General features: G+C 28.8%; 2 non-coding genes and 1 pseudogene across 2 annotated transcripts; all 3 read right to left on the bottom strand.

Annotated features, from left to right (window-relative positions):
* Nucleotides 1-3,537: 3,537 nt before the first annotated feature.
* Nucleotides 3,538-3,708, bottom strand: LOC112535657 (annotated as a pseudogene).
* Nucleotides 3,709-4,738: 1,030 nt separating this feature from the next.
* On the bottom strand, nt 4,739-4,899 carry LOC112535655. The gene has a single exon (XR_003079741.2). It is a non-coding gene; the product is annotated as a U1 spliceosomal RNA (small nuclear RNA).
* A 7,813-nt stretch (nt 4,900-12,712) lies between these two features.
* LOC112535658 lies at nt 12,713-12,834 on the bottom strand. The gene has a single exon (XR_003079743.1). It is a non-coding gene; the product is annotated as a U5 spliceosomal RNA (small nuclear RNA).
* Between the last annotated feature and the right edge of the window lie 613 nt (nt 12,835-13,447).

The raw sequence follows: 13,447 nt of genomic DNA, 5'->3' as shown, positions 1-13,447 counted from the left end.
AAGGTAGGGGAGCTGAGAGAATGTTCAACAACTAACCAGGATTAGTTGTGTCCAAATAGGAGGTGATGTAGTAGTTAGTGGGAGAATCTGGCTGCCATATTATTACATAATAATAAAAAATAATGTTACATGATTTATTGTTGGTTAACTAGGGTATTATTTTTTGTGATTATTGAGTCGAGATATTAAATGGATATAATAGTTATAATAATAGTATCGTTTATGCATTTTGCCTACATCTTGTTCTTGTATAGCAGGTACTACATCAACCGCCTTAGGCTTTTCTATAATCAAATTTAGCAATTCTTGCTTAACCCTTAAGCTCTTTATAGGTTTAAAAGCCTCCACAAAGTTATCATTAATAATTTGTCTCTTCTTTTTTTCTAGATTGTTCTCTGCTATTTTTGAGTTGACAAAGAGCATAACGAGATTCTCCACCCTCCAAACTATACTCAAGCATGTTCCAACAATGATCTTGGTCTAATTTTGATGGGCTCTTATAATTAAATCGCTTCATATATGTTGTAACCCCATTATGATGAAGTTTTGAGCTATTACCTAAAGTCTCACTATGCCAAGTCCTTGCGGTGGAGACAATCCTGCGATTGATATTATGGTCCCGACCAGGGGTTATCTTCTTTAATATTGTGAAGAAGTAAAGACCTTTATGATTGCTCAACTTGTCTCTACCAGACTTCTTCCATATTTTTCAAGGATCTTCTTTACTGTAGAAATCACAATATTTCATAGGAAGCTAGTTTTCAATAGATGAAAATCTGCCATTGTTCCTTATGTATAGATAATAAGTTACCAACTCTTTCTCAGGTGGACAAAATCTTAACCCAATTGCCATATTTGTCCACAGAGAAGAACTGTTTTATGTTTCTTGCATCTTGATCAACCAAGTGTTTTGTGTTTTGGGTGGATAAAACCTTAGAAAGAGCTACTTGATCAACTAATTAACAACGAAATTTAAGGATATAATGATATTGATTATATATGTCTCTTAACCGACAATGTATTGCTACTTTTACACATCATGTATAACACTGGTGGGTAGAAAAATGGGTGAGTCAAATTTAGAAAGAGGATAAACAAATAACAAATGGAAACAGACAATGATTGAAATAAACATATATATTATTATACTATTTATAAATACTTTTCTACTAAAGAAAATACTACTATTATTTTGAAAATAAATATTTGATCAAAGGCATTCTAACTGCACAAATGAAATTTTATTAACTAAATAGATAAATAATATCTTCATTATGTATGTGGAACTGCAATACATTTTCTCATCTGAGGTCAACATATTCTCAGCTCATTTCAAAACAATGTCGGTAATAGTTTAAGATCTGAGATCATGTCAAGTAAAATAACATCAAATAAAATCAATAATTTAGTAGAAACCAGTATACACTCATAGATGTACCTTACTAATTCCTGGCAACTTTGGGCGCTCAGACATCTTAACCATGCAGCCCAAAGCGCAAATTCTAGTCATACGCGTGAAAACAATAAGCCCCTAAAAAGCACCTCCTAGCATTTGCCATAAAAACAATGTGTATACTAAGCGTTGTCACAAAAACAGTATATTCTGATAACATCTAATGTCCAATGTGTGATCTCATAAGTCATATAATCATTTATCCAGTTATGTAAAATCATAATCACATATAAAATAAAGCCAAAAATATAATTCTCTATTCTCAATTTCTATACCAAATAATGAAGTTCAAATACATTTAAATTAACTAACTTTTAAAAGAAACATTTCAACAATTCATGAGAATATAAATATAAATAATATACTACTCAAAGATACGATATTATTAGTTTATCCACTCACCTAGTATGTAGGACCTGACCCACTATGCTTTCACTAAACTTTCTGTTAATTTTCTCCAGACTGCTATTCGGGCATACAATCCTAAAATTCACCGATAAACATCTCCAATTATAGCTCATCTGGAATGTAAAATATATCTCTATTCTTAACCAATGTTTATTATCCTATATCTAAAATCTAATTCCAACTTTTTAATTTTGATCTTATTTTAGCTTAATCCTATTAATTTCCTTTTCATTTTGATTAATTAATTCTACCGAAAATCTGACAGCACCTCCCTATAAAATGAACTAGCTTCCCTAGTAAAAGGAGTCCACAACCTGTAAGAAAGTAAACATAATGTATCTCATAATATTTTTTCATCCGAGACCTCCAAAGTTTCTTGAATTTCTTCCCTAGTAAAAGGAGTCCACAACCTGTAAGAAAGTAAACATAATGTATCTCATAATATTTTTTCATCCGAGACCTCCAAAGTTTCTTGAATTTAATCTATCATGAACAAAATCATTCATCATTCACAATTGTCTAATAATTATTTTTAGCTTGTCGAAATATTTTCCAGCACATGAAATTCCATTGTAATTATTTTCCTCTATACCGATTAATAACTAGATTAATACTAATTATTACTCCTATTTATTTATTTTCTAACATTAATATTTATTTGCCGACTATTTTAATTAACCCTGAGTATAAAAATAAAAATTGATCTACCCCACAAATCAAGCATCACATCCGATCTACTTATTTCATGCCAACAATATTATTTATCATATAGCTAATATTAATTCTATTTATTTTCTAATCACTTAAGTGTAAATTTTACTATATTTATTTATTCTAAAAATTATAATATTCTTCCTGTAATTATGTCAATTATTTACTAATAACATAATCGAATTTAATTATTGATTAATCACTTAATTAAAATCTCAATTATATATAATTAATTTATTATTGCAGATTTCTGGCTAAGATTTTAAGTTCCGCTAAATCTTATTTTCTAGTTAATTAACTTCACTTTTTAAATATGTGTAAAGCAACTAGTAATAGAGTCTTTGTAAGATTATCATATCGCTTAACTTTACTAAATTTAATAATACATTTTAATTTTCCAAAGATACATTCATAGATACACTAAATCATTTTTCTCAAATTAATACCAATGTATTTTTAATCAACAATTTTAAAATTATTAGGCTAAATAATTTAATCAGATGTGAGATAAGGCAGTTGGCTAACCTCTAGCCGTCGAAGTCCGATAGACAATCTGAATGTGTCCATGAACTCAAAATGATGCTTAAAGAATGAGTCCAGCATATAATTCTTTGATCTAATCCCCGATCATCTCAAAATACACCGAACAATTTTCAACCATTAATTTTTCAAAAGAGTCCAATTACCACGAAATTGGTGTTATCGGAAACCTTGTGATCAGGAAGCTTGTCATCGAAAGAGCAGTTGACAATTAACTAATGAAATATATTCTTTATTTTACTAGGTCTTGTGATGAGGAAGCTTGTCATCAAAAGAGCAGTTGACAATTAACTAATTAAATATATTCTTTATTTTACTAGGTCGTGCATGAATAATAAATATAATCAATTTTATAAGAGGTATAATTTTAATCAATTAAATATTTATAAATTCAGAAGTATGACAAAATTAAACGGTAGATTTGGTTGGGTTGCGCCAGCCCATGCATGAGGATTTCGGTAGCAAGCCACTGTAGTTAACCCTCCCATTAAAAAATTTAATTTAATATCATGTGAATCAATGATCCACATATTAGATATTAAACTGATAAGAACAGATACTACACTTGATCTTAGCCAAAAAGCCGAGAAAGGTATGCTTTTCTCAATACCTTCACTTCCCTTTTATTATCCCTTTCTCTCACATTCTTCTTTTGCTTCGTTGATGTGGGCTGAAATGTTAGTGTTAGAAGACTGTATAAACATTGAAACATTGGCTCCTTGTAGCAATTGAATTGCTGGTTTTTAAGATTGTTATGTTAAAAGAGAATATATCTTGCCAATATGTTCAGCTTTGTTTCTACTGTGCGAATTTGGATCCGTGAACAAATCAAGCACAAGAAAAGAAATTAAGGAATGATTCTTGGAGTTTGCAGCTCCAACATCAAGGAGTGTTAACTTTATGATTTTTGAAGCTGCATTAGTTATATTTTGTTCTTAGTCTTTAGGCAAATAAAATATCATTCCTTATTTTAAGGCAAATAAGGTAGTCAATAATCAGTTTAGATTTTCTTGATTTGTAGCAGATTTTTCTAAATTTTAATTTTAAAATCTTGCTGTATAAATAGGGCTTAGCTATTCAATGAACAATATGATTTATTCAAATTCTTAAAAATACTTTCAGTTCTAGCTTACCAACACATTCTTCTTTTGCCTCGTCGATGTGGGCTGAAATGTTAGTGTTCCAAGACTGTATAAACATTGAAACATTGGCTCTTTGTAGCAATTGAATTGCTGGTTTTTAAGATTGTTATGTTAAAAGAGAATATATCTTGCCAATATGTTCAGCTTTGTTTCTACTGTGCGAATTTGGATATTCCATCCGTGTACAAAAGAAAAGAAATTAAGGAATGATTCTTCTAACTGTCTGACTAAACAACACCAGTTGCAGTAAGAGTCTGCTAGTAAGAGTATCAGCTAGATTTTGCAGGGCTTAGTAGCTCAACCCAGTCACAAGCTATTGTAAATTCAATATCAGTAGGATCAGTAATTCACAGTTCTGAAAGGACTACTTATACACGTTGATAGGACTCATCCCTCAAAATGAAGCTGCTTTAAATTTTTCACCAGACATGTCTTTAGTTTCATAGGTTTCCCGGAATTAGTGGCAAGTTTAGAATTGGCATGGAAAGGGGCCGCGCGAACGCAGGCCCCCACTATCACAAATTATGACGTAGGCTCTCCCACTTGGGGAGACCTTAGGCAGGTGCATCTCCTAAGTGCAATGGAGACCAACTACCTAGGCCATGAACCTTCTTGATCGCCCATTGACCCCGTCCAGGTAAGTATGTTTGCTTGATGCTATTTGCTTTCTATTTATATTCCATGTTTAATACTTCTCCGTTATACTTATTCCGTGTGGGATAAGATTTTTATAGCAATGACATAGTCCAATATATTTTGGTTGTTATGTGCAGTGCTCCTTTTTCTTTTCTTCATTTAAAATTCGTACAGATGTTCATTTCCTTCATCTTAAAGTCAAGGTAAGTCACTCTTGAAATCTTAGCTTAGTGCACAATACCAAGAACAGCTATACTTATGTCCATTTGAGATCTCTTGCATTTGAACACTGGCAATTTGCTTAGTTAGTTCTGAGGAACTGTTGCTTATCTTTGGTAAGTTAGTGAACTGGTTCTTGCATTCAATTATACTCTAATAGTTAACTCTGGTATAGGTACAGGTTTCCTTTGTGTATATACCTGATAAAATAGTTAATTATTCTCTAACAATTTTTGGAAGGGCTCTTCATCAATCCAAGTTCAATCCTTTCAATTTTACCTTTAACATTCGACCTTTATCAATACTTTGCCTATGCAAGCTTTTATCTAGTGTTTGGTAGTTTCATACTGATACTGTCGTGGAGGTATCATTGCAGTTAAATGTTTATTCTTTTTTGAGACATAATTAATGGAAAAAAAGAGCCTTTTAAGCCTAAAACAATATAATTAGAAATGGTTTCCACTGCATCTGCCCTATGACAAACACTTCCTTTTCTTTCTTTTTTTTTTTCTTTTTAATGATTACAACAGTTTGATTTCCCATTTCAGAAGACCAACTTTAGTACAGTTCTTCGTTACTATTGGGATCAAAATTTTAAAGTACTTAATTTCACCATTATTAAAACTTGTCATGCCGAGGATGAAAATGATTTTGTTGACATGAGGAAATAATGATTTAGTTGATTCCATTTGGTTTTGAATTGTTTCCCACTCGAAAGCAAAGGAGAAGGTAACGAGTGGATTTTAAAATCCTCATGCTAACAAACAGAAATCCTTGGTAGATTTGTGCTTCTTGTCTGAAGCTCGGGGATTAAGAAAAGTTAAAAGTAGCTTTGGTAAGGGTGCGCCAGGTCCGTGTAATAGTGCAACACGCTTGAGGACTCCAATATAAATCAGAACAGGTACTACACTAGTCTTGGTCAAGAGTATGCTTTTATAAATAACTTCACTTTCCTTCTATAATCCCTCTGTCTTGCATCCTTCTTTTGCCTCAATCCTCACAGCTCTATAATAGATCATAAATAGTTATATTTATTGTGTTTAATTTTCTTATATTTTGATTGAATATTGTGCTTAATTATGCAAATTGTGTTTGTTCTTATCTAGGTGGTGAAATATCAAGGATTGAGTGAAATTCAGCTTAAAGACATATTTTAAAATATCAATTGTTAAAAATCAAGCATTTTTTAGGAAGAGTGAAAATTTATGTAGAATGTCATTTTCAACAAGACCTGACCATTCCCCTACAATCTATGAACTGCTGAAATCTGTTGAAGAAAATTTTAAATTTTTTAAGTCAAATTTGTGGTAGGCCCACTTTTATGTTATTTTCTTTATTTTGAAAGTGCTGGATAAAGAAAACTATCTCTTATATTATTTAGGACTTTATTTGTTTAGATTTCCCTTTATTTTAGCGTTCGTTAGGGATTAGAATTATATAGGAAGTTTATTTTCTTTTAGATAGGGATTATTTTATTAGGATTTAGATTTGATTTCCTATATAAGGAGGCTAGTTTTACAAAAGGGACGACTTTTGATTTTTATATTTTTTATTTTCTTCCTCTATTCTTTATAACTCTTGTGAATTTTTACTCCACCATGTGTGGCTAAACTTTTAATTTCTGATTCAAAAGTGAATAAATTCCAATTGTGAATTTGTGAGGCTTTGTACTTAACAGAATTTTTTTCTTTAATTCAAGTATTTTTTATTTCTTGTTTTTAATGTTTATGAATTTTTGATATTGCTTGTTATCTACTTCAATATGCAACTAACGAAAAATACTTGTAACATTAAAAAAAAGAAGAGCCTTTTAGATAAAGCATCTCTTCAATATGTATGTGGAACTGTAATACATTTTCTCATTTGAGGTCAAGTAAAATAACATTAAATAAAATCAATAATTTAATAGAAACCAATATACACTTATAGATGTGCACTACTAATCCCTATTAACTTTGAGCTCAGACATCTCAACCATGCAATCCAAGTGCAAATCATAGTCATACGCGTGCAAACAATAAGCCCTAAAAAGCACCTTTTAGCATATGCCCTAAAAGCGATGTGTATACTAAGCGCTATCACAAAGACAGTATATTCCGATAACACCTAATGTTCAACGTGTGAACTCATAGGTCACATAATCATTTATCCAGTTATGTAAAACCATAATCACATATAAAGTAAAGTAAAAAATGTAATTTTTTGTTCCCAACTTCTATACCAAATAATGAAGTTCAAATGCATTTAAAATAACTAACTTCTAAAAGAAACATTTCAACAATTTATGAGAATTTAAATATAAATAATATATTATTGAAAGATACGATTATATTGGTTTATCCACTCACCAAGTATGTAGGACCCGATCCACTATGCTTTCACTAAACTTTCTGTTAATTTTTCTTCAGATTGCTATTCGAGTGTATAATCCTAAAATTCACGTATAAACATATCCTTAACCAACGTTAAGGGCACTTTTATCTGTTTGATTTTTAATGATCTCGTTATCCTCTTCAATATGCAACTAACGAAAAATACTTGTAATGATCTTGTTATCCACTTCTATATGCAATTAACGAAAAATACTTGTAACTTTAAAGAAAAGAAGAGTCTTTTAGGCCTAAAAGAGTAGAATAAAATAAAAGAATGGTTTCCACATCAACTGCTCTATGCCCAAACATGAGAGGAAAAAAGTGCAAATATGCCCTTAACTTTTGGAGTGAGGAACAAATAAGCCTCTAATCTTTTTTTCTGGCACAAATAAATACGTAAAAATGTTTGCCCCTATCAGATGGAAATTCTTTTTAAAAAAAAAACTTTTGTTTAACATACTAAAAAAGGAGAATAAACAATATATTTTATTTAATAATTATAAATTTTTAATATATTTAACTTTATTATTAAAATAAGAAATTAAAATCAAAACTCATTCCTTTTTTCGAGCACACCTATCACCACAACTAGAAAATTCATTCCATCTCCTTCTCTTAGCACACCGGTCAAGAATTTTTTTACCAAAAACCACGAATTGGAAATTAAGATTTCTGAGTAAAATCGAAATCGTGATTGTAACGATGATAAAGGTAGCAGCACCGTCCTCTCGTGCTCCAACCTTTGGCATTCTTCCAACTAATCTTTTCTTCCTCCTTTAGCTTCTTTATCCACTTCCACTTATTCTTCTTGTAATTCCTCTACTCTAATGCTTCTTGTTGATAAAATGAAATTTTGAAGATGTGAGATAAATTGTCAATTTGGAATTATTGATTTAAATGTTTGCGTTTAGGTATTTGAAAGATTATATCTATATTAATAATGAGAAAGAAATAAAAATTGAGATAGTAAATTTTGGATATTTGATTTTTCAAAGAAATTAAGCATATGGTTGGGATGTTGGTTACTTTGATTATGATAATGGTTGGGCTAGAATGTTGCTCACTAGGTAAAACCTTCTGTTAGATTCTTAACAAGTTGATGGTATTGTATTTTTCATATATTAGCCATATTGATATTGGTGTAGTGAGGAATCATGAAGATGTAATGGTAGTTGTGGTTCATAGTCTTCCCTATAGTAATAGAGATCTTTTATTGGTCGAAGCTCTCAGTTGTAGTGGTGATGGCATAATAGTGGTGGAGATGGGTTGTAGGTGGTGGAAGTGATGACCTTTTAATTTTTCTTTTAAAAAAAATATCAAAGTTACAAATTTCTTAAGATTAAAAATTAGAATTGATTTTGAAAATGTTATTGGACAACGATCTTATTTGCAATTGAGTCTCCGTCTATTCAAGGGGCTTAGAATACAGCAAAAATATTTTTATGTATTTATTTGCACTAAAAAATATATTAGAGGCTTATCTGCTCCTTACTTCAAATATTAAGGGCTTATTTGCACCTTTTCCCAATATAATATCCCATTTCGATGCCCTTTTTAAAAGAACTTGCTGAAAATAATTATATTGAAATCAGAAAATAACCATTCAGTTGATCAATCACAAAATGCTCCAGCATTATATATTAAAATGTTGATTCTAACTTACAGAAATCTTTAGTAGATTTGTGCGGCTTGCCTCTTCAGAATCAAGAAAAGTTAATAGCATATTTGGTTAGGGTGCATCAGGCCCATGAAATAATGCAATGCATGGGCCACGATTAAGGATTCTATTATAATCAATTTATTCATATATAACTCATTTAAAGTTTATATAAATACTTGAATTTATATCATCTCTATAAATTTTTACTCATCTATTTATCTAATTAGTGTTAATTTAATTATTTAATAATTTTTTTAAATATATTATATTATAATTATTATTATTATTATTATTATTATTATTATTATTATAAATTTTAGTTCTATTATTATTAATATTCAACTTTGATGAATTATTTTAATTTTTTTATTATTATAAATAAATGTAATCAACATAATTTTTTTAGTTCTCTCAATTTTGTGCCTACAATTTTATTTGCATCACTTTCTCTCTAATAAAGCTTTTTTTTGTAGCTTCTTGATATATTAGCATTTCAATGCTTTATTTTTATATTATTGCATTAAATTTATAAAAAGAAGCATACGAGACTAAAAAAAAAATTGGTGGAAATCTTTTATCTTTTTTATTTTTATATTTTTTAATTATTTTTATTATGATATAATTATGTGTCAAGATATACCTGTTCATTTCTATGAATGACAAACACGATAATTTTCATTCAAAGAAACTTCGTACAACAAATTTCTTTATTTTCATATTTTTATTTATTTTTAAACTAAAATTTGATGAATTTAATTAAACTACTTAACTATTCATTTTCTTTATAAATTATAGTATATCACTTTCTCCATTCTGAAATAAGTATCGTTTAAAAGAATTATTATTTTCAGCAACTAATGGAGTATTAGTTACTTCTTTTCTTCTCAAAAGGAAATTACTTCTTTTCTAATTTTATCTTTATTCATTGTGAGAGAAAGTATTAATGGAGTAGGAAAATAAAGTAATTCACTAAAGTGAAAAAAGAATTTTATATATTTTAATAAATTGATATTTTACTCATAAAACTATTTTTATTATAATTGAAACAATTTAATATTGTATATTTTTTAATACTTGTGTGAGCTTAAAATAATTTATTTAGGGACATAAATATTATCAAATTTAAGCTCTTTAAGTTTCACATTAAAATTTAATTTTTTTATGTTTTATTTATTAAATATTTTTATAATTTACTTTCTATTGATCAAAGCTACTAATATTCAATTCTAATAGAATTTAATTTTTTCAGTCACCCTTAGTTTATATGGGATAAACTTTCAAAAGCTACTAGAATTAGAAAAAATGAGACATATCAATTTCTTATTTGTAAGGTGATTAAATTGTAATAAAAACTAAAGCTAAATGATAGGTCCAAATTATGTATATATATTTATGATATCAAAAGAGCTTAAATAGAACTGCTGATGTCAAAGGCCCAAGATTAAGACGTGTGGATATGTTATTTGTTGTACTAGCCGAATTATACAAGGGCCAAGGAGGGCATTTTAGTCATATTGTATTATTATTAGGATTTATATTAAAAATTATGGTAGGATAATATTTTTTTGTGGAGATAATGAAACCTATAGTCTTATCTATTAAATAGACTTATTTTAAGTATTAGAGACACCATCTTTGCTTCAATCTATATTGGTAAAAAAAACTTTAGTTACATTATTAGTTTGAGTGGTTAAAGAAACAGACACATCACCATCTCATTCATTAGATCTATGTTTAAAATAAAATAAAGAGATTACTAAGTAAATGGTTAGGCTAAATATTGCCTTTAGCATATAGTTTTAAATTATAAGCATTTGCTTTTGATTGCATATTTACTTTATAGTTTATTTTATTTCATTTATGAATATTCTACATTCTTAGAATACTAGTTTAGAATATTTAAATTTATTTTTATTGTTTTGTGTTGATAATTAGTCTATATAATAAGTGGCTTCATAGTTTCTTGAGAGATTGACCTCGAGGTGAATTTACCGCTTTATTATAAAAACGATTCATGTACTTGCGAGTACTAAATTAGACACATCATTGGACGATTGAAATAAAATAAATTACAATTTTATGATCAAAATGAAACTAAGTGCAACATTTAGTGACCATTAATATTATTATCCCTTCAAAATCTAAGATTTCAAATTTAAGTAATACTTTATGAAAAGAAGCACATTTAATTGCTAATAAATATATAATTTTCTTAGAATAATTATGAATATAAATTTATAAATGAACATAGTTTTGAAAGTAAAAAAAAAAAAAGTTAAGCTTTAGAATTGAATGATGAAGATCCTATTCATCAATCAAATTGTTCCTAAATTCATTAATCAATAAAAGAAATGATTCTATTGAAAGGAAAAAAAATAAATAATAAAAATTCAAATACTAAATCTTGAGAGTGACAAAAAGGAATAAGTATAATGCTCTAAACATTTGTGATTCATTCATTTATTTTAAAAAAAAAAAAGTGTCACGATTACTATATAATTTAATATTTTAAATTAAAAAATATTTATTTATAATTTTAATGTAATAAATAAGTGAGAGATAAAAAATATCTAAGATAAATAGTAATTAAAGCATGTTAAGTATTTTTTTTATGGCAATGACATAGTCCAACGTATTTTGGTTGCTACGTGCGCTTCTGTTTTTTGTTTTTCTTCTTTTCTTTTCCTTTTCATGTTAAGGTTTTTATTCGTAAAGCAAATAAACAATTAACAAATCTACTGAAAACTGTTAAGTACTGTGATGATTAGAAACAACAATAAAGCAATTGAATCCTTCAGGTGTATCTCCTTCAGGTGCCTTAAAAACTAAACATGATTATGTGACAGATTTTGAAGAAAACAATCTTCTTGGAAGCAATAGACTTAGTTATTTTTCTTATTTTCTAAAAGCTGTAGAATTGGCCTTCTGCCCTTTCTATGCTTTATCAAGATAAATTATATAGGATCATACCAGTAAATACTTAGCATATATATATATATATATATATATATATGCTCAAACAGTGAATTAGAAGCATCAAACAATAATCAAGAAATTACCTGCACATTTCCAATGAATAATGAACATTTAGAGTAGCTCCAATAATAATATTTGTCTTGAGAGAGTTAGATTATGCAAACATCACCAAGTAGGAAGATAACTGCATTGGTGTTTAATAATTAACCCTAGGAATTTACTTCAGCTACAAGTTCTTTTTAATCTGATCACAACTAAAGAATCAAGAATGCGATTATTGACAATAATTGAATCCTCAAGATCGGAAGGCCAAGGCATGGATAATCATGCTTTCCAATAGGCGCCAGTACTATATCAACTGCCACCCCTTGATTTTCTTACAAATTCAATTCTTATTCTTCAATGGCAGGTTCTATATAATCCGCTGCCTGTTGATTTTCCTGATAATACTTCTGCAATTCTTATTCTTCCACAGCATCGGCATCCTCTTGATTCTTGTCTATATGCAAACAGTATTTACTTTACGAAGGCGAATATTATATCTCATTCAATAAATTAAGATTGAAAAGGTTGAACTGGAAATGATAAAGGGCTCAGCTCTAATAAGAATGAATAGGGCCCTTCCAAAAATTACTGTATGCCACTGTAAACAGCAAGTACACGGTATTCTTTAGTAAAAGGCGAAAGAATAGTTCGCTTTGTGCTTACTGCATGGCTCCATATCTTGTAAACAGTAATTGCCTTCGCCTATATCTGCAGGCTTGAGTCATGGGTTATATCTTTAAAACAATGTGGGATTGCAAATGTCTTTCATATTTGTACCATGATCTACTAAGCTAAGACAATAACATGACAGTTTCGTAATTTCTGTTATTCCAACTTTATTACATCTCAAGAAAGTCGATTGGGAAACAGCAGAACATTGGCATTTGAAAATTATCCGCAAAAACTAAGATTTTGAGAATGTGAGAAATGCTTGTTGTTTACCATTTGGTGCGCATATGGTAAAATATATATTTATCTCTCTAAATTTATATCGATTAGTCAATTTAACACTTTAACTTTTGATTTGATCTAATAGATACTTGAATTTTATATTTTTTACTATTTAAATACCGATAACTTTCAATTTAACTTAATATGAACTTCAATTTTTAAAATACTTAAATACTTTCGTGCATTACATATATACATTTTGAATGAAGTCATATATCAAAAAATATTAAAAGAGCATAAAAAAGTTAAATTGAGATATCTATTTGGTTACATCAAAAATTTAAATATTAAACTGATTAAATGACCAAAAGTTTCAAGGCATAAATATACATTT

Source organism: Ricinus communis, chromosome 9 (genome assembly GCF_019578655.1).
Source record: "Ricinus communis isolate WT05 ecotype wild-type chromosome 9, ASM1957865v1, whole genome shotgun sequence".
Lineage (NCBI taxonomy): Eukaryota > Viridiplantae > Streptophyta > Magnoliopsida > Malpighiales > Euphorbiaceae > Ricinus > Ricinus communis.
The sequence above is the reverse complement of the archived record's forward strand: the minus strand, read 5'-3'. Positions and strand labels throughout refer to the sequence as shown.